Source organism: Macaca mulatta, chromosome 5 (assembly GCF_049350105.2).
Source record: "Macaca mulatta isolate MMU2019108-1 chromosome 5, T2T-MMU8v2.0, whole genome shotgun sequence".
Taxonomy (NCBI): Eukaryota; Metazoa; Chordata; class Mammalia; order Primates; family Cercopithecidae; genus Macaca; species Macaca mulatta.
In genome coordinates this window covers 21,811,561-21,836,163 of record NC_133410.1, presented here as the reverse complement: position 1 = coordinate 21,836,163, position 24,603 = coordinate 21,811,561, and the positions used below count along the sequence as shown (strand labels likewise).

At 39.7% G+C, this 24,603-nt stretch overlaps 1 protein-coding gene across 2 annotated transcripts in view; it reads right to left on the bottom strand.

The window, feature by feature from the left end:
• GBA3 (glucosylceramidase beta 3) overlaps positions 1-24,603 on the bottom strand; it is a 124,674-nt gene that overhangs the window by 1,720 nt on the left and 98,351 nt on the right. The window lies entirely within an intron of this gene.

The following is a 24,603-nucleotide window of genomic DNA, read 5'->3' as shown; positions in this document are numbered from 1 at the left end:
TGTCTTGTGTGGGACTGTATCCTGTTCATAGACGAGTGTCTTCTTGCTGTGTCCTCATAAGGCAGAAGGAGCCGGGGAGCTATCTCATATCCCTTCTTATAAGAGCACTTATCCCATTTATGAGGGCTCCATCCACATGACTTAATCACCACCCAAAGGCCCCACCTTTGGGATACTGGGAGCTAAGATGTCAATCTGAATTTGTTGGGGGGTTGCGGGGGACAAAACTTTCCATCTACAGCACATCCCCTTTGCCCCACACCTAAACTCAAAATGGTGCTTAAGCCCTTTAAGAGCCAAAGCAATGGAGCATCTCTCCACTAAGTGTATACACACATAAATATTTGGTGTAATTTTATTTGTGGATGCCCAGAAGCCCATCGACAGACTCCATGTTAAGACTTCAAAATGTAGATTTAACGTATGCAACTCTTCTCCACATAGTTTCACACTGGTTTCCATCACTTTATTCAGGGAATTTAGATTACATTTTCTTAGCATTTCAAGCTTCGCAAAACTCTGAGGTCTTGTGAGTCCTTGCATTGCGCATTTTCTTTTTTAAAACCAGAATAAATAAACCCAACCTATGGAATATGCTTCCTAAAACACGAAATATCCATTTTTCAGTAGAGAAATTAAATGAAAAGGCCAGCTGCCTTATAAGATGGATATATTTCTAAATAAGCTGGGTGAGAATAAACATTCATATACTAAATCATATTTTAATTGTTTCAGAGATTGCTTTCAACCAAAATGACCCCTCTAGTTAAATATTCAGCAGGGCAATACCTAACCTTTAATTTTTTCATTGGTGTCCATTTTGTCTTTCAGATCTCTTAAAAGCACTATATCTATATTCCACTACACATGTGTTGGTCTCCAAACATTCTTGGAATTTTTTTCTATGGATATTCTGTAGACAAAAGACCCCCAACAGTTTGACATATAACCCCCTCAACATTTGTGCATGGAGGTGTAAGATCTGCTTTGCTTAGAGAGTTTTTTATAAATAGCCTTGAGGCAGGAATTAAGCCAAGCTGGATTGACTCCTTTAAATTTTTTTTTAATTTTCAATTTTTGTGAGTGCATAGTAGGTGTATATATTTATGGGGTACCTGAGATATTTTGATATAGCCATGCAATGTATAATAACCACATCATGGCAAATGGCACAGGACACAATGTCAACCATAAGACTGTCCTCACTGTGACACCAACCACGACCACACGGTAACTGATGTGATTTACTGTGATGTTGTTATTACACATTGCATGTCTATATCAAAGCGTCTCATGTATCCATCCGCTTAAGCATTATCCTTCATGTTACAAACAATCCAATTATACTTTTAATTATTTTTAAATGTACAATTATATTATTATTGACTGTAGTCACCCTGTTGTGCTATCAACAACTAGGTTTTATTCTTTCTTTCTATTTTTTATACCCATTAACCATTCCCACTTTGCCCCCTCCTACAAACCCTCCACTACCCTTCCCAGTCTCTGGTAACTATCATTCTACTCTCTATCTCCATGAGTTCAATAGTTTTAAATTTTAGCTCCCACAAATAAGTGAGAACATGTGAAGTTTGTCTTTCAGTGCCTGGCTTATTTCACTTAACATAATGTCCTCCAGTTCCATCCATGTTGTTGCAAATAACAGTATCTCACTCCTTTTATGGCCGAATAGTACTCCATTGTGTATATGTATTACATTTTCTTTATCCATTCATTGATTGTTGAACACATAGGTTGCTTCCAAATCTTGGCTATTGTGAATAGTGCTGTAACAAACATGGATGTACACTGATTTCCTTTCTTTGGGGTACATACCCAGCAGTGGGATGGCTGGATGGTGGCTCTATTCTTAGTTTTCTGAGGAACCTCTACACTGTACTCCACACTGGTTGTACGAATTTACATATTAGCTCTTCTTAAATAAACATTGTTGAGAAATAAGAAATATAGCAATAAGTACATAAGCTGTGCAGGAATAAAAGCATTACTAGATATTCCTTTTACTCCTACCTGTCCACATTTGCTATGTGTGTCTCCTCCTCCCTCTGTCAGTTATAATCTGGAAAATATCAATGTTTTATATAATTTATTTTTTAAGAACCCAGGTTTAGTACTGGATGGCATATCTCTAAGAATCAAAATGATCTGGCCAGGTGCAGTGATTCATGCCTTTAATCCCAGCACTTTGGGAGGCTGAGGTGGCTGGATCACCTGAGGTCAGGAGTTTGAGACCAGCCTGGCCAACATGGTGAAACCCTGTCTCTACCAAAATTCCAAAAATTAGCTGGGTGTGGTAGTGGGCACCTGTGGTCCCAGCTACTTGAGAGGCTGAGGCAGGAGAATCACTTTTACCTGGGAGGCAAAGGTTGCAGTGAGCCGACATCATGCCATTGCACTCCAGCGTGGGCAACAGAGTGAGACTCCAACTCAAAAAGAAAAAAAAAATATATATATATATATATATATATATATATTTTATATATATATATATAATATATATATATATATATATATATATATATATATCTCAAAGCCAAATGCCAGGCCAGAAAACAATAGTCTCTTTTGCCTTGTAATTCAATCTGGGGACATGTGAGAATCTGCATATTTTCTTTCTCATTTGCAGAACTACTGCCCAACAAGAAATCCTGCCAGGTATAAAGCCAGACAGTTTCTGAAAACACACATGGTCCCACTGAACACACATAAAAAGATTGATTCATGTGCTAAACCACTGGACAAAAACGATGCCTTGCCTGCTTGGAAGGGAACAAAAAGGAAATCTTGACAATTTCATTGTTAACTGCCAGGAGTTCCGCAGCAGGCACTAAACTGCCCTGCCCGGGTGACACTGGTGAATGTCTGTGCATTTTCATTGCAAGAACATTCAAGTAGAGAATTACTACCTAGTTAGGACTGAGGAACTAGTCTGCTGGAATCTTCCTCACTGTGCCACCACTGGGAAAAATTATAAAACCACATTGGAACCTGCATGCCTCTCCTCTTCCAATCTCCTCAAGAACCGAAAGAGACCATCATTACATTTCTTGCCACCATGATTTATGAGGTCCCAAATCTTGCCAAGAAAAAAAAAAAAAAAAAAAAACAGTTCTATGAGTTCACTTTCTGTTTCCAGAGTTGGAGTCAAAATAAACACAGGAGCTTTGGGTGAGTATGGAGTACACTAGGATAAAAACGACATGCACCACAAAGTCAGGGTGTGGGTTTAGACTACGAGACCAGTGGAAAACGTCTCACAGTAAGCAGGTTGGAAATAAAAATGTAAGAGAAATATCTAAACCTTGCTAATATGTTATAGCTTCTCTCAGGCTGTTCTAATTATAAATACCCTATGCGGGCTAGGTGCGGTGGCTCATGCCTGTAATCCTAGCACTTTGGGAGGCCAAAATGGGCGGATCACCTGAGGTCAGGAGTTCGAGACCAGCCTGGCCAACATGGTGAAACCTCGTCTCTACTAAAAACACAAAAATTAGCCGGGCATGGTGTCATGTACCTGTAGTCCCATCTACATGGGAGGCTAAGGCAGGAGACTTGCTTGAACCCAGGAGGTAGCCTGGGTGACTGAGTGAGACTCTGTCAAAAAAACAAACAAACAAACAAACCCTATGCTACTGTTGTACTCTACACATGCACACACACACACACACACACACACACACACAAGCACACTGCCCAGTTAGCCAGACTGAAAAGGTTGAGGGCATAACATCAACCATAAGACTGTCCTCACTGTGATACCAACCACAAGATCAATGGTTTGCCAAAATCTCCCTCAGTTTTGGTAATTTGCTAAAAAGACTCACGAAATTCACAAAAAACTGTTATATTCACAGTTCTGATTTATTACAGGAAGAGATAGAGACTGGCTAAAGAAGGAAATGCATAGCACAGGATCTGAGGGATTCCAAACATGAAGTTTACATATCCTCTCCCCTGGGAGTCAGATGCATTGTCTTCCTGGTATTAACGTGCACGATACACATAGAGAATCGCCAATGAGGAAAGCACACCTGAGCTTCAGTGTCCAGAGTTTTTATGGGGGGGCTGTATTAGTCAGGGTTTTCTTAGAGGGACAGAACTAATAGGATATATATGTATATAAACTATGCTTTCTATATAAAGTATTAACTTACACAATCACAAGATCCCACAATAGGCTGTCTGCAAGCTGAGGAGCAAGGAGTGGCTGTCTGAGTCCCAAAACTGAAGAACTTGGAGTCCAATGTTTGAGCGCAGGAAGCATCCGACATGGGAGAAAGACATAGGCTGGGAGGCCAGGCCTGTCTTCAGGTTTTTCTGCTTGTTTTATATTTGCTGGCAGCTGATTAGATGGTGCCCACCCAATTAAGGGTGGGTCTGCCTTCCCCAGCCCACTGACTCAAAAGTTAATCTCCTTTGGCAACACCCTCACAGACACACTCAGGATCAATATTGCATTTTTCAATTCAATCAAGTTGACACTCAGTATTAACCATAACAAGGGCTTTATTACAAAGGCAGGATTGATCAATTGATGACCCAAGTGGATTAACTCAGTTTCCTGGTTACCTGATGCCAGGAACCTAAAGCCCCCACATTAAATGTGATTGGTCTTCCTGATGTGATGAGCTCCCAACCTAAACAAAGAGATTTTTATCAATTATGACATAGATGGCCTCTCAGAAGCTGAGTGAAAAAACCAAACCACTCTTTGGACAAAATTTAATTCTTCACTACGTGTGTGTATACTCACATACATAGAGACATTATTTTAGAAACTCATTACTTTATGATAAGGGACAGAATCTTTGTAAGTTACTGGTTTATGAAACATCCTAATTATGCCTGTGTTTGTCACATTACAAAACTCTAGAAATTGGAAGCCCAGCATCAATGGAATTTATTTTTCTGCAATTTATAAACAGAGGCAGTCTTTGTTTTCAGGATGGTCTAGGGCTTATATAAGATACCCGTGGATGTGACAAAACTATCAAGCTATCAAAAAAAAAAAAAAAAAAAAAGAACACTCATCCATAGACCCAAACTGCCATGTCAAGAATCAATGGAAAAATTCAGGGCAGTGCAAAAAGCAGCCGCCTCACAAAGGAAAAAAAAAAAGAGAGGAATAAAGTGCCAGGAATGAGCAGGGAGAAAAAAAATATATAGGACTCTAGATTTTTGTGTTCAACTAATGGCGAGATATAATACTCAAGGAAACCTTCCTAAGGAAAATAAGTAAAGAATGCTGAATAGAGTTTTTAAAAATAAATCTTCTTCAAAACAATGGAAAGCTGAAAAGTTAGTAGAGAATTAACAAAAGAAAGTGGAATTTGAGGTTGGTAGATACAGGAGCTACTTTTGCCTGATGGAATTTTCCAATCTTAGAAAATCTAAATCTTTTTCTATTTCCTGGGGGAAAGCTAGATGTCAAAACTCAGAGTCATAGCAGGTGGGAAGTCTAGTATGAGACCCCACCCAGAGAAGACTACAAACTCAAAAGACAAAACATTCAGTGTAATGGTGAGAGAGTGCCAGACACAAACTAGTCATTGGAAAGTCTTGAGTTTAACCTCTGGTGGTTCAACAAGTGTAAAGTCTGGATCTTGGTTTAAGGTGATGGCATACTGGTAGATCCCCCAAGTACCTGGCAGATGGATATTCAAATTATTTTTGAAAAGAGGGACCTGTATATTCTAAAACTCCAATTGTTATTATAATATTTTAAGTATAATCATCAGCACATAATCAAATATAATGAGAAAGACATGGAAAATCATGACATAAAGAAAAATAAATAACCACAGTCAACAGACAACAGAAACAAACCCACAAAGCACTGAGTTATTAGAACTGTCATACAGACTGTACAACAACCACATTTACCATGCTTAAGGAAAAGAGACAAACTTGAAATATCTTCAAGGTTAGGAACCCATAAAAGCTGAGGTGACATGTTTGGAAAGGGAACCTCTACAGGCTTACATTTTAATTCCAGCTGCACCAGCTGCTGGCTGGAAGAAGCCTCTCATTTTTCATGAATACAGTGGAGACTCTATTATCTACTCCTAGTGATGTTAAAAAGAGTAAATGAAATAACAAGGAAGGCAGAACCTAAGGTAAAATAAACACCAGGAAGGCACATGGGCAGACGAAAGTCCATGTGAAGACACAGCGAGAAGTTAGCCTCTGCTGACAAATGCCGTATCTCCTTTCAGAAATCTGTGGCGATAACTGAGAAACGAAGAAGATGCTTCGGCTCAGCAGGGCCAAATGCCTTTTTAGCCCACTGCTTAGTTGAAATCCAGCTTCATCCCCAGTGGATCAGGAAAAGTTCTCTCAATTCACCATATGTGTGGGTTAATGGTGGCCCCTGCAAAGGATAAGTCTGTCTACCCAAAACTTGTGAATGTGGCCTTATTTGGAAAAAGGGTCTTTGAGAATGTAATTCAATTAAGGCTCTCAAGACGAGATCATCCTGGAAGACAGTGTGCCCTAAATCCAACGACAAGTGTCCTTAGATGATAAGAGAAAGGGCAAAGACATGTAGGAAAGAAGACAATGTGGAGACAGAGGCAGAGATTGGAGTGAAATATCTGCAAGCCAAGGAACACCAAGGGTTGCCAGAAACCACCAGCAGCCAGCATAGAAGCATGGAATCAATTATCCCTTAGAGCCTCCAGAAGGAACCAGTCCTGCTGACACCTTAATTTTAGACTTCTGGCCTCCACAACTGTGAGAGAATAAATTTCTGTTGTTTTAAGCCACCAGGTTGGTGGTAATTTCTTACAGCAGCCACGGGAAGCTAATGCACCATGCTCTTTTAGAGTGGTTGCCAACAGGGCTCTGAGTCCCAAACCACCCACCTGATCTTCCTGGGGGCTTATGAGAACCTCTCTCAAGGCCTGTCAAAGCTGGAGAAAGAAAGCCTTCCAGGGACCCAGCTTGAAGCCAATTTTCTGGCAATTGCACCCACACTCACTTTGAAAGTGTGTTTCTTTGAGTTCGGTTGAAATGCACAAGAGCATTACAATTGGAGGGCATCTCTAGCTGGATAACAGTTTTTGCAAGAAAACTGGCATGTTGGCTGTTTTCCCTTTCATTGGAAAAAAAAATAAAATAAAACAACATCAGGAAGATCTAAACATAGAAAATGCATCATAAGCCCCCCGCTCCAACTCCAGCTGAATATCAGTGGCTGGACAACATCTGTGAAAATGCCCAAATAATCCCAGTGCAGGAAGCCCACCTGCAGATGGGAACTCTTAATAGCAAAGACTATGACTTTCTGAAAAGAGAGTCTTTGAAAACCAAAAGCTAATTTTTAAATATTTTATAGGAAAATGCCAATTAACCAGAAAAAACTGCACAGATTTCTTAATTATCAGTATTATTCCTACTACTTACATTAGACTTTGGAGGGAAAAGACTGCAAATAGCAAGTAGTTGAAAGGAATTATATTTTAAAAATCTAAATATTAAAGCTGATCTGAGGCTAGGTTCATGTTCTGGGTCATCTTCTATAACTTCTCTATCAATATTATTTTTACAGTATCTTATCCTCCAGTACAGAAGATTCTTTTATGGGAATGAAATTTCTTCTCAACAAGGGAATTTCTCTTCTATTGGAAAAGCTGCCTTCTTTACCCCGTTCCCTCCCTTTCTCTTTCCTTTCCTTTCTTTCTTTTGTTTTTCCCCTCTGGGACTTACTTTCCTCTTCTGCAAAATGGGGTAATAGTATCTCTTTCATAGGATTGTGGTAGGATTAAATAATGAACAATGCCTAGTAAACACCCACTATAAACTACCTTGCTGTTGCTATTGTTTTCATTTCTCTCAGAGTCTGGGAGGGCAATGAATGAAATCTGTTTCATCTCTTTCTCCCATCTGGCTTCAAACAGCTTTCAGAGGGTATAGAGTCAGCACAAAGTGATCGGTGCTGAGAAGCAGAGAAATCAGGGCACAGAGGGAAAGTTCAGCATCTGGGACAGGGTTTGCATTCTGTGAGAACAGGTCAGTTGTGGGTCACGAGAAATAATCAGCAAAAACAAAGAGCTTGGGGTGATTCTACCAGGAACACTGGATACTGTTGAAGCTCCCCTGCTTTAGTGCGCTGGGAGATGGGGATGACATCACTCAAGATTTTTAGGATCCTGCAACATCCATCCTACATCCATTAAGTAAATATATGTTGTGCTAGGAACTGGGAATACCATGATGAACAAAATAAGCAGCCTTTCATTTACAGTTTATGTGGAAGACATATCTAAATCAAATTATCACTCTGTGAGTATCGAATTATTGTCTGAAAAGTAGTATGAAATGAAAGAAGTGGGTAATGTGAGAACATTTTAGTTAACATTTATTGAATGTTTAGTTACCACTTTAAGGATTTCATGTATGCATTCATCCATTTAGTCTTTACAATCAACCTATGAGTTAGATAGTTATTATCAGTGCCCCTATTTTATAGGTAAGGGAATTGATACACAGAGCGGTTAGGTAAGCCTTGCAAAATTCATACATCAAGTAAGTAGGAGAGTTGAGATAGGAACCCAGGCAGGGTAACAACAGCAGCAGCAGGCGAAGCCACCATGCCATACTGAGTCTTGACAGCACACAAGAATGGAAGATCTGCCCTAATCAGCAAAAGTGGGAGAAGAAGGCTAGTGGAGCCGTTTCCTGGAGTAAACTAGAGCCGAATGCCCACGCATGAGTCGGAGTTACCTGGCACTAACCAACAGAGCTATTTCTCGGTTGTAAGCAACAGAAGCTGAGGTTGGCTGTTGAAGCATAGAAGTGGTTGGGCTGATCAAACAGGTTCAAATAATGCTCTCAGGATCAGTGCTCAGAAGCACACCACAGAGCGAGTTGGTTAAAGAAACAGTCTCGGGCCGGACGTGGTGGCTCACTCCTGTAATCCTAGCACTTTGGGAGGCCAAGGCAGGCGGATCATGAGGTCAGGAGATTAAGACCATCCTAGCTTAACCCTGTCTCTACTAAAAACACAAAAAGACCATCCTAGTGAAACCCTGTCTCTACTAAAAACACAAAAAATTAGCCAGGAATGCTGGCGGGCAGCTGTAGTCCCAGTTACTTGGGAGGTTAAGGCAGGAGAATCGCTTGAACCCAGGAGGTGGAGCTTGCAGTGAGCCGAGATCACGTCACTGCACTCCAGGCTGAGTGACAGAGCAAGACTCCGTCTCAAAGAAAAAAAAAAAAAACAGGAAAGAAACTGCTAACGATCCAATGAGCATGAGCTTCTGCAGTTCATGTGGCTGCCCAAATCCAACTTTCTTACAATCCTAGCAGACACCAACATCTTGGCAACTTCTGTAGCAGAAACTAGACCTTCCAAGGACTGTCATTCTCAAAAGCTGGATGTCTATTCTGCCGTCCTTACCAGCACAATAGGTTCTGCCTTCGTCAAGCTGTTCACTTTCGAATTGAATTCACACACGGATGAGTCTGATTGGTGGGACACATGTCTGTGCCCTTGCTCCAGAGAAACCTGGGGAATTCACTCTCTACCTTGGCTAGACAAAACTCATAATGCTGGATATCTTTCAAATGTAACCAATGTGTTCAACAAATGCTAGACAGCAGAAAACATGACAGATGTCTACTGCACTAGATGAAGAACGACAAGAGCAATCCAAGAAAACAGAAAGCTCATCTGAAATCCATCTGAAAGCTCAGCTATGGGAATGGCTCACAACGCATTTAAGGAACTTAAAAAAGACAGTTCAGCAGGATAAATTATAAAAAATGTATGGGGAGAAAGTCACAAACTAGTGCCTAAGACATTCAGCTCCCTTTAAAGATTTTTAAAATTTTGATCTTTATCACAACAGCAACGACAACAAAAAAATCGAAGGGTTTTAAGCAGGGGAGTCACTTTAGCTAATTTGTATTTTTAAAAGATTACTGTGACCTCTGTGGAAAATAGATTTGAGTGTAGCAAGAACGGAATCAAAGAGAGCATTTAGGAGTAATTGCAGTAAATCACAAGGGAGTTGATGAGAGGTTGGTCTTGGATGGCCTAAGTGAAGATGAAGAAAACCAGATGGATTCAACAGAGGAGATATTCAGATAAAAATCAACAAGATTTAGCAATTCACTGGCTATCAGTGCAGAAGGAGATAAGAAAGCAAAGTTAGCACAATTTAATGAATGTTGTCAATGTCTGAATAGAAAATATTGGACATAGATAAGTTTTAGGGGCGTGGCAGGGAAGATAATGAATGAAACTTTGGTTATGATGACTTTAGGTTGCCTTTTTTGACCTCCAAAGAAAGAGTTGAAACGTTAATTACATAGACAGATAAAGAGCTCAAAGAAGAGTCCGAGATGGAGATGGAAACTTTGGATAACGACGGGAAGATGGTAATTGAAATCATGGATGTTGAATAGAATTTAGAGAATAAGAAAACAAGACTTTGATACAAGCCTTACCGCATTCCAGGTTTTAAAGGCAGGCTGGAAAAGGGAGACAGAGAAAGAAGGCCAGAAATACCCCCAGACCCTTAAGCTGATAAAATCACAAGAGATGCTTTCCGTGGATGTGATTTTACAGAAGTCACACAGCCAATACAAGGAGAACGTGCTGATAGAACCAAAGGCTGTCTGATTCCAAAACCCATGGTCTTTGCATATGGTTAGCACTGGAAGATTGCAAATCTAGAACACAAGGAAAAGAAGTGACAAGCAAGAGTCAAAGCCACTATGGGGAGAGCAATGCTAGACCATGTGGAGAGCATGAAGTGGGTGGAAGTGGGAGACACACCTGGAACACCAGATCCCTAATAACAAAAATCCTTCTATGACCTTCAAGGTCCTACATGATGAGGCCCTGCTCTTTACTTGACGTTTGCCAGGCACACTGAGATTCTTTATCTTCTTGGAATGTGCTAGCTCTTGACCATCTCATGGCCTTTACACTAGCTTTTCCATCTGATTGGATCATTCTGGATCAATCACTTTATGATTCTTCATTGCCACTAGGGTCTTAGTTCCAATTCAACCTTAGTTAATCTTTTCTAACTCTCCAGTTTAAAATTCTATTCCCGACCAACCCATTCTCTCTCATATCATCATGTATTATTTTCTTTGTGGCCCTTACCATTAAAATAAAGTGTTTTCTTCATGTATTTACTCATTTTGTATTATTTACCCTCAGAAGACTGAAAGACTCATGAGAAAAAGAGACCATGTTCATCTATTCTTTTTAATATGCCTCACCCTGAGAACAATAAGTAGCACATAGTAGAGGCTAAGCAAACACTTGCTGAAGGAACAAGTGGGAGAGGGAGGGAAAGAAATATGAGAGGAGAAGGAATGAAAGAAGGAGGGAGGGAGGGAGGAAAAAAGGGAAGGAGCAAAGAGGGATCATTTTAACATAACTTTAATAGGACTCTGGTCTCACTATTCCCATCTGGGTGGTGGAATCACAGCATCTCCAGGCTGAACAACAAAGGCTTCAGTGGTCATGGATTTCAAGTCCTTATCCAGCATCTTAATCTCTGGATTAAGATGGACTACCACTGCTGGTAGTCCTTGTCTCCCATCACAACCAGCCACTGCTTCCAGTCCCAACCTGATGATTTCAACTCTCCATCCATTCAGACCAATTATTCCCCATCACTTCCCACTGTCCTACTTTGTGACACTGCCTAAAAGCTCCTCCACTGTCTCGGTGGCTGCTACCACACTTCCAACTCTGATTCCCAATGCTTCTCAATAACTCTCATTTCTGGGCAGTCCTCTTGAGTGTTTTCCTCTTGATGATCTGTTAACTCTGAAAGCTTCAGATATTCTGGGATAATAGCACCACACTCTCCTGGGGCACAGCATGAAACTTGAATGGTGTCTCCCTGGTCCTGGGAGTCCCTTATGTTAACATAGTACAGATGGAAGAAAACATTTTCCATTGTATGATTTTATCCCTAGGCCTCAGATATACACTTTGAAATAGCTACCACTTTTTAGTCCATAAGAATATTGATCTACTTGTATATAGAAATAGTTCATTTTGGCCAGGCACAGTGGCTCATGCCTGTAATCTCAGCACTTCGGGAGGCCAAAGCAGGTGGATCACCTGAGGTCGGGAGTTTGAGACCAGCCTGGCTAACATGGTGAAACCCCATCTCTACTAAAAATAAAAAAATTAGCCAGGTGTGGTGGCGTGCACCTGTAGTCTCAGCTACTCGTGAGGGTGAGCAGGAGAATTGCTTGTACCTGGGAGGCAGAGGTTGCAGTAAGTCAAGATCAAGTCACTGCATTCCAGCCTGGGCAAAAGAGTGAGACTCCATCAAAAAAAAAAAAAAAAGAAGAAGAAGAAAGAAAGAAAGAAAGAGAGAAAGAAAGAAAGAAAGAGGGAGAAAGAAGGAAAGAAGGAAAGAAAGAAAGAAAGAAAAAGAAAGAAAGAAAGAAAGAAAGAAAGAAGAAAGAAAGAAAAAGAAAGAAAGAAAAGAAAGAAAGAAAGAAAGAAAGAAAGAAAGAAAGAAAGAAAGAAAGAAAGAAAGAAAGAAAGAAAGAAAGAAAGAAAGAAAGAGCTCATTTCTACCAACCAAAGACACCTAAGAATATCCTCCAAAGAAAGTAGTTGACACCCTGGAGAGAAAGATCAGAGTCTCATATTTCTGTACTCAAGTAAAAGGTTAAGTTCTAGGTTCTATGACTCCAGAAATGGAAAATAGTTACCATGGATAAATTTTAAAATGGCAACACTGAATGTGGGGGGGGCAAAAGAAAAACATGTAGTTTTACTGTAAAACTAATTTAGGGCTTTCAAATTATAATTTATTAAACTGTAGCCTGAATTAATGAAATAATCTTAACACTTTCTTCTTCTTACTTTCATTCCTCCATTACATCCACAAATTTTTATTAAGTAATGCTATGGTTTTCATATGTTCTCCAAAAAGCATTTGTTGGAAACTTGACCCCCAATGCCTCAGTATTAGGAGATGAGGCCTAATGGAAGGTATTTATATCATTCTCTCTCTCTCTCTCTCTCCCTCCCTCTCTCTCTCTCTCTCTCTCTCTCTTCCCCCCACCCCCACTCTCCCACTCTCTATCTCACATGATGACTTCTGCCATGTTATGACATAGCAAGAAAGTCCTCTATCTTGGACTTCCCATCTACCAGAATTGTAAGAAATAAGTCTCTATTCTTTATACATTAACCAGTTTGAGATATTCTGTTATAACAGCAGAAAATGGACTGAAACAAGCATCTAGTACTATATACAAGTTATTGTTTCAGGTAGAGTGATTCCTATATAGGAGGAAAGAAATCTGACATAGACTTTTCCTTTAACGAAAGTAGAATACAAACACCACACATAGATTTTCTTGCTATGTACATTCATTCCGTATCTTTCACTTTCTTTTTGTAACATATGTAAGACATATAATTAATGTCTTAATTATGTTCAATGTCTGTCTTCTACTTCAGATTCTAAGTTCCAGGAGGGCAAGAATCCTGGGGATCTTGCATTCTCAAGTCTTAGCACAGAGGCTAATGAAGGACAGGTGCTTAATGAATATAGTCCAAATGAACAAAAAATAAATATATATGACATTGAATATAATGTCAGCAATATAAGCTTAGAGAAAAGACAGTTCCTAAAATGGCAAGATTTTTCCCTTGACCAAGATAACAAAATTCAACTTCAACTTTTTCAAATAACCATAGAGAGATATGAGGTTTAATCTTCTTCCATTCTGATCAACTCACTGCCCATTTTCTATGTTAGGAAACAGATCATCCTCTTGTGATCACTGGACTTCAAAACCACGTCTCTTGTCAATAACTGCTATTTATATATATATATATGCAATAAATGCTAAATAAATTACATTAAATACCCCTAAAAAGACATTCTCAGAGGAGTCAATGCCACCCTCTGTTACAAAAGGAGAGCCCGTGTTAGCATTGTTCTCACCACTACACCACAAAAACACCTCAAATGCTTATGGACAGCAGTCGCAGTAATTGCCTAGAGTTGAGAGAGATAGGAAAACGAGTACAGTTGAGAAGAAAGAGCAATGACACCTCTTTAAAATGCTACCGTGTAAGTTTTCATATTGCTGGCACCAAGTTCAAGCCCAGGTGGGCACACCTCACCCACACTGTCCATCCTGACCTAAGGTACAAGTCTCACTAGTCTCCTTTTTAAGGACAAGGAAGGACACTGCTTGGTGATATGGCCACAAGCTGTTCAGGGAAGAGACTTTGCTCAGCACATTTCAGCTACTGAGCAGGGCTGGGCTCATTTCAGAGAGCCACATAAAATAAATAATCATGCAAAAGGAGATTCGTTCTGATAGGGCTCTGACAGCTGCTCCGAGAGGTGGGTCCTTGCAAGCCCATCTTTCAACAATGAACTGACCCAAAGATCCAGGAAAGCTCCAGACAGGACCATATGGCCTGGAATAAAAACATATTTCAAACTCTGTTTATTATGCATATCTTTCAAAGGTTCACCACTCTGTGATGAAACATTGCACCTGCAAGGCTTTAATAAGCTTCCCAGCCAAGTACAATTATAAAATCGCAGGCACCTGAAGAATTTGTCTTCTCTTATGCTTAGCCATGCACTGCCCACCAATGACTGGCCTCATTATTTTTAATTATATGGGTTTGCAGTATTTTGTAAGCTACGATCAATACTTATTCAGAAAATACAACTCCTTATAGGCCTCAGAATGAGAGCCATGATATATATCTCTCCTCCTAAACTTTGGAGACTCCAACATTGTGTACAAAACCCTCCAGTCTTCCTGAGAAAGAAAAAGAAGCAATGCAACTGTGCAACCCTGCAAAGACAGGAGAGCATTTGACATAAATTTAGGCTGGACATCATTCATCAGGAATGTCAGGGGCAGAGGGGATATGAGCAGCTTTCTTCACAAGTGAGCCCTGTGACTCCACATCTGGTCCAAATATATGAGAAGCACAGTTTGTTCATTATCACTCCACAAATATCCATTGAGCAGTTATTACGTACCAGACTACAGGCCAAGGGTGATGATTTAGAGATAAATAGCACGTAGTTTCTGCCTTCAGCTATAAATGGGCTCATTGGAAAAGCAGATCCAAAAGAACTGGTATGGAAACACAGAGAAACAAGAGTTATAAAAGAACTTGAGGTACAGGCCGGGCACAGTGGTTCACACTTGTAATCCCAGCACTTTGGGAGGCTAAGGCAGGCAGATCACGAGGTCAGGAGTTCAAGACCAGCCTGGCCAATATGGTGAATCCTCGTCTCTACTAAAAATACAAAAATTAGTTGGGGGTGGTGTTGCGCACCTGTAGTCCCAACAACTCAGGAGGCGGAGGCAGGAGAATCTCTTGAACTTAAGAAGCAGATGTTGCAGTGAGCCGAGAGTGTGCCACTGACTCCAGCCTGGGCAACAGAGCGAGACTTCATCTTAAATAAATAAATAAATAAATAAATAAATAACTCCAGATACAAAGGAGGGAATCACTTGCCTTTCTGGGAAGTTCATGGACAACTTTCCAAAGGAAAGGGGATTTTAATAGAAACTTGAAAAGTAAATGAGGGTCTGCCAGCTAGTCATTAAAGAGCAGGTATGAGTTACACTGGGGTTGAAACTATGTTCATGTGTCATTTTCACTGACCTCTCCCAAGGCCCTGGGCAGCGTGATCCACTTTGAAGCCCCAAGTGCTGTTTCCACTTCTGTCTTTAATTAGCCTATCCATGAACAAGATGTGTGTGTCTGTGAGTGTTCACATGATTAAATGACTGGTTTGGAATGGATGATTATTATAGATCCACTGCACTCAAATCTCTTCCTGAACTAAGAGTCTACATAAAAATGGCAACCCTTTTATTTATCTACCCCAAAACAGTGTACAGTGGTACCTGGTAGGGTTTTAAGAATGGATTTTACATAAGATGGCTTAGCCTAATCATTACGCACAATGATAAAGTGGCTGAGTCTTGCCTACTAAGATTCCATCTTTTTTCCCCAAACCCCTTGTTCAACATCAAAAGAGTCTTTGACTTGTGTCATAGAAGGATATCATACTTGTACTATAAAATGAAGAATGTAGAACCAATAGCGATAGATGAAATGAAGATTTTAACTACAAAATTACATGGTAGACCTGGAGACACATAAAAGAAGTAACTGTTGCTTCCTAGAGGTATTGATGATGGCATCAATAACATGCAAAACGATGAGCTTCGACTAAGGGTTGTTATTTGGGAAACATATTGAGGGGAAGGAAGGAAGGAAGGGAAGGAGGGAGGCAGGGAGGCAGGGAAGAAGGGAGCAAGGAGGGAAAGTTTGGAGGCAGGGAGAAACATTTACTTACACAGTCAACAGTATTTCTAAACTCTTTTTATCTCTAAGCTCGCAACAAATATGTAGCCGTGATATTATCTTTCAATGCTTTTCAGATTCAAGGAGAACATCAGAAGATTGCCAAAGATGGTACCTGATACTTCCCTTGCACACAGAAGAAAGAACAACTCTTATTTATTGCTAAAACCCATGCTATTCACAACAACCCTTGAAGAGTGATGCTGTTAAGTCCATTATATGGACATAGAAAATGAAGTTCAAAGAAAGTAAATAAATATATTCCAAGTAATTAAGAAAAATGAGGCTGGGTGCAGTGGCTCACGCCTGTAATCCCAGCACTTTGGAAGGCCGAGCCGGACGGATCACAAGGTCAGGAGTTCAAGACCAGCCTGGCTAATATGATGAAACCCTGCCTCTACTAAAAATACAAAAATTAGCCAGGTGTGGTGGCGCATGCCTGTAGTCTCAGCTGCTGGGGAGGCTGAGGCAGAAGAATCGCTTGAACCGGGGAGGCAGAGGTTGCAGTGAGCCAAGGTTGCACCACTGCACTCCAGCCTGGGCAATGGACTGAGACTCCCTCTCAAAAGAAAAAACAAAAATCAAAAAAACAAAAACGGTAGAGAAAGGATTGAAATCCAGTCTGCCTCCAAAATCCATGCTCTTTCTAAAACCGTATCTTGCCCTTTTGCTGATTAATCTTCATCAGCGTTCATGCCCCAGTTTTAGATGTAAAGGATCACTGGTATTTTATTTATTGTACTTATGCTTTGAAAGACTGTTGATCACAGCACTGCAGGTGGCCATGGCAAATGAGGTGACACAGGAGCTCTAGACAGGTGCCTTGCACTGAGCATGTGACTGACAGTGACATGCCAACTAGCATCTCTCCTTATTTGACCTCCCTGTCTTTTATATATCAGTTACTCTTTTCTGGTTTTGAATATTAAAAAGACAAAAATATTCCTAAAAGGCATCAGCAGAAAGAGAGAAAGATTAGAGAATGTGCATGGGAATTAAAAACCTTGTATTTCCCTGTGAACTGCAGGGCAGAGAAAACCATCAGACAAAGGGAGAGGAGATCAACATTTTTTTTCCCTCTGGGTCATGCCAGGACTCTTTAAGTCTGTGAATTCCATTGTTTTACCTTATATTTACTTTGTTGGATTTTAGTAAATGTCTTCTTTTATGAGCTACTTCAGTGGGGTCAGGGGAATCCATAGACCAGCTCTCCCACCAATTTCATTGACCACCTCTAATAGCAACTATCTTGAATGAAAGAGTAAGTTTACTCCGATTTTAGAGCTAATAAGACAGTAGAAATTCGCATTCACTGGGTGTCTACAGGATACCAAGCACCAAAGCACTGCTTTAAAAGTTTAATACGCATATTTCTTTTAGGCATTCCAAAAATAAGGAAGGCAGATTCTGTCCTATAAGGCAAATACTGTTAATAGACCCATTTTACGGGTTGAGAAAATGTATGCAGAGAAAGGCTGTGTCATTTGCTCAGTCATTTATTTAGTAATAAATCTCATGTAGGGTCTCTTCTTGTTGAGTAGAGCAAATTGGCAATTTGGACATAGTTCTTGAAAGGCAGCTACATCATCTTATTTTTTATTAATTATAATGTTTATTTTTTCATTCAATCAATGTTTATTGTTTTTTTCCCAACCCACTAGGAATCCAGAAATAAGTAGAATCCTGAAGGTTTCCTCCATAAAAGGGAAGAAGCATAGAGGAGCAGCTGTGGTACCGTGTGATCAGATCAGAGTAAATACTGGGTGCAATGGGAGCAAAGAGGAGGGACATTTAACTCAGCCAGGGTGTTGAAAGGGACTGCCAAAAAGGTTGCTTTGTAGTAGGTGCTAGATGTAAGATGCTAGAGTAATCTTGAAGGGTAAGTAGAAGAGGATAGAAAGGAAAAGGCCAGAAAGCACAAGAAAGAGACAAGGACACTGTATTAGCAGGGTTCTCCAGAGAAATGAAACCAATAGGAAATATATATGAGGGAGAGAGAGATGTTGAATAAGGAATTCGCTCATGTGATTGTAGAGGCTGAGAAATCACAAGATCTGCAGTCAGCAAGCTGCAGACCGGAGGGAGCCGATGGGAAAGGTCTAGCCTGAATGCAAAGGCAGGAGAAGATGGATGTTGCCAACTCAGAGACAGTAAGGCGGAAAGAGCAATTTCTCCCTTACTCAGCCTTTTTATTCTATTGATGCCTTGGACAAATTAGATGAGGTCCACCCACATTGGGGAGGCAATCTGCTAGACTCAGTCCACAATTCAAATGTGAATCTTGTCTAGAAACACACTCACAGACACACCCAGAATAACATTTAGCAAAATATCTGGACATCTCATAGCCTAGTCAAGTGGACATATGAAGTGAACCATCAGAGATACATTCTGGGAGCCACGTTTAATTTGGTGTGACAAAGGCAAAAAGGTAACAGTGACCCTAAGGAAGTTAATGGAAGCCATGGCATGGAAGGCCTTGCTTGCCATGCTAAGAAATCAGAACATTATTCTGAAGGCAATGAGGAACCACTAGGGAGTTTTAAGAAAGAGAATGGCAAGACGGAATTTGTGCTTTTGAAAAATCGTCCTGCCTGCAGACTAGAGACTGGAGGCAGGAGGCCAATTAGGAGGCTGCTAAAGCCCTATCTTAAGGAAGTTGCAATGGAATAGGAAGAAGTGGTCAGATGCTAGAGATATCAACAAATCTTAAGGGCCAACTAATTGGAAAAAAGAGCTTAAGATGACTCCTAGTTTAATAGCTGTGTCATTAGGTTAATACAAAAGAGAATTTGATGGAAGAACCAGGTTTGGGGAATTAATAATGATAATGAACATGAAGTGGTACAGTTTGCAAATGAAACTGATAGATGTTAATGATTTTGTGACTATTCCTTTAAACAGCCCTACGAAGTTGGTGTTTTTCTCACTTTGGATGAGAACACTAAGCTGAAGTGGTAAGTGACTTGCCCAAGCTCCCAATCATAGTAAATGGAATGATCAGAACCTGAACTCTTTTCAAAGCCCATTTTTTTCCACTGCACAATCTGATACAAAGAATAATAGTAGCAAAATAACAATGAGATAGCTAACATGTGTTGAATGCCTACTGTGGCCTGGTCATTCTTCTAAGTACCTTATTTTTATCAACTCTTAACACTCGCAACAACCCCATAGGGCAGGTATTATTGGGTATTATTGTTAGCCCCATTTTATAGAAGACACACGTGGGGTACAAAGAGGTGACAGCAATAAACTGTGTCACTTGGGACAAATGATCCTCATGTTACAGTTTCCCCTTTGGGCAGGATCTAGGATAATGGGGAGTAGAAAAACAGAGTGGTAAAGCTGAGTGAGTTGGCCCCTTTCACAGACAGTCATGCTTCTTTCAGAGCGTGTGAAGTGAGGGAAAACCCAGACACAAGCCCCCATTGTTTTAACCCGTAAATGAAAGGTGAGAACTATTTCCTCCACCCCACTCCCAGCTTAAAAGCTTACACCCTAGTACACCCAGGACCACCTTGCTGGGCTCCGTGTGCTGAGTTGATAAACTACCTATTAGCCACCATGCTCGCTACCTGGATGACGGGATCATTCCTACCCCAGACCTCATGACACACAATCTACCAATGTGACAAACGTGCACATGAACCCCTTGAACCTAAAATAAAAGTTGGAAAAAAAAAAGAAAGAAAGAAAGCTAGAGCCATGCTCTGTTCATCCAGTTCGAGTTTTAAATAGAGAATCATTTTCCAGCAGCATTAATGTGGTTTGGCTGTGTGATCCTGGAATGGGATAAACAACTGCAGGCTTGACTGCCCAATATGTCAGCCCGAGGAAATAGCCCTCTGGAGGACACCACTCACCCCAAGCCCATTAGCCAATTACTCAGAGCCCGTTTAGTAAATGAGCTCTTTCAGTGTACTAATTGGAGCCCTGTGAAAATAAACCTGCAGCAAGAAAGAAGCTGGCTCTCTGTGGTCAGATTTCCATCTCTGATACACCACGGGATCTGGCATGCTGGATGGGCAGGATGGAGTGGTGACGAAGACCACTGGTGCTAAGCCTGGACTGCCTAGATTCAAATCTCAGTCCTGGGCTTGCCGGAGGTGCAGCCTTCAACAAGATATTCTGTTCTCAGTTTCCTCATCTGTGAAATGGGGATAATTTCATGAGATTCAGTGGTCTCAAATGAGGTAATAAACCTGCGCCCCACATATAGGAATCATTCAGTAAATGTGAACTGATACTATTTACTGTTCTTGCTTATTTATATGCAACAACCCACCTTAACCCAATAAAAAAGTCAGGGGAGAGAATAAATTTACTCAGGTTTGAAAATCAAATTTACTCAGGACATTTGTTGTATCCCCTATATCCATCAATTGGCAATTAAGTTATATTTTATTAATTTGTATTACTATGTAGCTAAGTAACTTTTCATATGCTTGAGCATTAGGTAAGTATTAGATATAATTTTCTCATCAATTTAATTTTATGCTTCTTGAAGATAGATTTCATGTTTACTTTCATACCCACCAGGATCATCCACTCAATAGATATTTGTTTGTTGATTGACATTCTTGATTAAATTTTTGTCATACCTGATGAGAATCAGCTGGACTGAATATTGATGAGTTAGCTCTACTATCCATGAGTGCTAACTCTTTGAGATTGAATGATTCCAACCATTTAAGCTCTAGTCATGTTTTGGCATCCAATTAGACAAACATGCAGTCATATCCTATCTTAGTCCATTCATGCAGCTATAGCAAAACACCTAAAACTAGGTAAGTTAAAGAAAACAGAACTTTTTTTCCTATAGTTCTGGATCTGGGAAGTCTGATATCTAGGTGCCAGTAGTTGTTGTCTAGCGAAGGCTTTCTTGCTGTGTCCTCACACAGTAGAAGAAAGGATTGGCAAAAAAAAAAAAAAAAAAAGGTCTAGGTAGTTCCCTTCAGCCCTTTTGAAAGGTTGTTAAGCCCATTCATGAGGGTGGAGCCCTCCTACCTTAATCACCTCGTAAAGGCCCACTTCTTAATACCAACACATTGGGTCTTAGATTCCAACATATGAATGTTGGGGAGACACATACATTTAAACCCCAACAGATCCATAGAACAAATTAGTAATAAAATAAGCCAGGAAAAAAGCCTGCCTTACTCCTGATTCAAAGGTGGCTTATTTTATGAGGACTTCAAATCAAAATCAAAATATATGTATACTAAAGCCTCATGGTCTTAACTCCACTGGAGTTGGGCAACAGTTAGCCTAAGAAGTAGAACAGACTCTGGAAAATAAATTAAAATCCTGCCAGAATTAACTGGAATTGTCACTGAAGCTGTGCAACTTGATGAAATAATTTTAGGGTCTACAAAAATTTAAGTCTATTTTAGTATATAAGAATACTACACATTTAGTATTATTGAAACAGCATTACCCCTGTAACCATTTCACAAGTTTGAGTACTTGAAGATCATTGATTGAAAATTATAATTATCAGGGTAAATATTGAAGATAACAGTTTTATAATGTAATAAAAGCCAACTTTTAATGTATATTTAATCTCTTTTAAAAGAATAAAAATAAGTTTGTTTAAAGAAAATATAGAAAACATATTACATCTTCTGTTTAGCAATATGTAGCAATTAAACAGAAAAGTCGGAAGTGGATAACTTCTGATTTGTTATTCAAACACATTTCTGGAAAGAGTTAAGTTGCTTCTCATTAAGAAGTTCCTACAGAAAATATTTTTGTACTTTAAAAAAAGATAAGAAAACCTTGAAATAGCTCCTCTTGTTTAGTTTGGTCATTTTCCTGATTCCACAAGCAGAAGCAAATACAATGTGACTAGCTAATTCCCAGCTGCATAAAGATTTAAAACTATGTCTGAAAACTGAACAATCAAATTACGTAGTAGCACAGTATCCAGAAATAAACCCAATACATAAATGCTGTTTATTCAACATTATTAACACAAATAAAATTTACACCTACAGCCCTGTGCATTAAAAATAACTTCTCCCACATCAAATGGCAACGTTTTCTTCTGCCAATCAAATTAAACCACTAGAAACATATGGAAAGAAATCAATTCTATAACAAACCTTCGAAAAGTATGGCATTTATCATGTTCACGACAGGTTAATTCTAGTTCTAAATAAACTTTCTCCTTCCAAGTTAGGGCTTTTATTTTGTTTTCTTTCCTTTTCTTTGCTGGAAATGTGCTCAACCCAAACATTCTGTCATCTCAGCCATAAAAATCTTCTTTCTCCCACGCTACATAAATTAAAAGAGGAAAAACAACACATACACACACACACGCAAACACCAACACACACATAATTCTCTTAGACCCAGACAAATCTAAGTGTATTGATTTTAGGCAAAAGTGTAACAAAAATCTTATGCCAGGAATGAGAGTCTAAAAATTCTGGTGAGAAATATTTACAGAAACAGCCATGTCCCCTTGTTTCCTGTCAACAACCTCAGAGACTAACTGAAAAATCACCTCTGCAGATCTCCTTGACCAAAGGGAAAGAAGCCATTTTTAATGGCCTTCGGAGCCCTAAACTCCACACGGCTCTACAGATGAAAACTGATAGCCTCAAGTAGAGCCTTAGTCTGAACAATAGGTACATCATCCACACTACCTGAATCATATTCCTAAATGAGCAGCCTCTACAGCCACCATTAACTCACATTTGAAAGACATAGTCAAGATCAGTCTTCCAAATCATGTCCCACAATAGCTTTATCTGCAAGTTATGAGCAGGGGAACAATACAGATGAGGCGAAAAGGAACAATGTCTGCACTAAATGCACACAGAGTGGAATGGAAGGAAAAGGAATGCACAGGGTATACATTTTAGAGAAAAAGGAGATCTTACCAGTTACCCAGTCAGGTCTTGTAGCTTCCATCACATGAGCATGTGGGAGTAAAAATGTGGAATGCACTAACAGCCCCACCGGCAAAGAAGAAATGAATGTATGGTGCCAAATGCCCACAGGGCTTCTCACCATTTGTGCAGCTCTCTAGTTATTCCTTACGAAAATGGGAACAGTCAAAACTATTGTGTCAAAATTAAGAGAGGAACTGGCTTTTCTGTCGGGGATTTGAAATTTGCATTTGGTTAAAACCAGTCAACTGGAACTTGCAAATAAGTTTCTTTGTTTTGTCTCAATGTTACTATATCCACCCTTAATTTATTCATCTGTCATTCACTTATTAAGTCCACAAGTATTTACTAAGAGCTACCAAGTGTCGCCCTGACTGCAGGAGTATAGCAATTAACCAAACAGTAAAAGTCCCTGGGAGAAAACTGTCAATAAACAAGTATAGATATGTATATATCAGGTGGCGACAGATGATATAAAGAAAAAGAAATCGGGGTAAGAACTAAGATTGTCAGAAGATGTTACTTTATATGAAATGTTCAAGAAAGACCTTGCTGATAAAGTGACATTTGAGATAAAAGTTATAAAAAATAAAAATAAAAGGAACAAATCCTGAGAATATGTGGTAAGAGCATTCCAGGCAGAGGAAACCAAATGCAAAGACCCTCAGGTAAGAAGCAGTTTTGACATGTACAAGAACAACAAGAATCCCAGGTTAGATTTAAATGAGCAGAGGAAGAATGAAAGAGCAGGTGGGAGAGAAGTAGTGAGGACTAGATCAGTTAAGCGTCCTGAGGTCACAGCAATGATTTTGGATCTGATTCTGAGAGTGCAATGAAAAGCCATTAGAAGTGTTGTGAGAAGAGAAATAACATGATCTAACTTGGCTGCCATACAAAGACTGGACGACTAGGAAGCAAATATAGAGCAGGTAGATTAGTTAGGATGCTACTTCAGTAGTCCAAACAAAAGATGATGGTGAAGTGGAAGTGTAGTACTAATGTAGATAGTCAAGATTCCGGACAGATTTAGGAGAAACTGATGTGAAGTATAATATAAAGTGAAGAGTCAATAATAGCTCTAAGATTCTTAGCCTGAGCAACTAAAAGTATCACTTATTTGGGCAGAGAAGACTATGAGACAATTCTTCAAATTCCTTGAGAACATGTTACAATTTGAGATGTTTATTAGGATTCCAAGTATAAACGTTGGGTATGAAGTTGAATATACAAGTCTGGAGTTCAGGGGAGAGTTTTTGATGGAGTTATAGAAATGAGCATCATCAGCTTACAGAGTTACCTAAAGCCATGAGACTGGCTGAGATTCTCTTG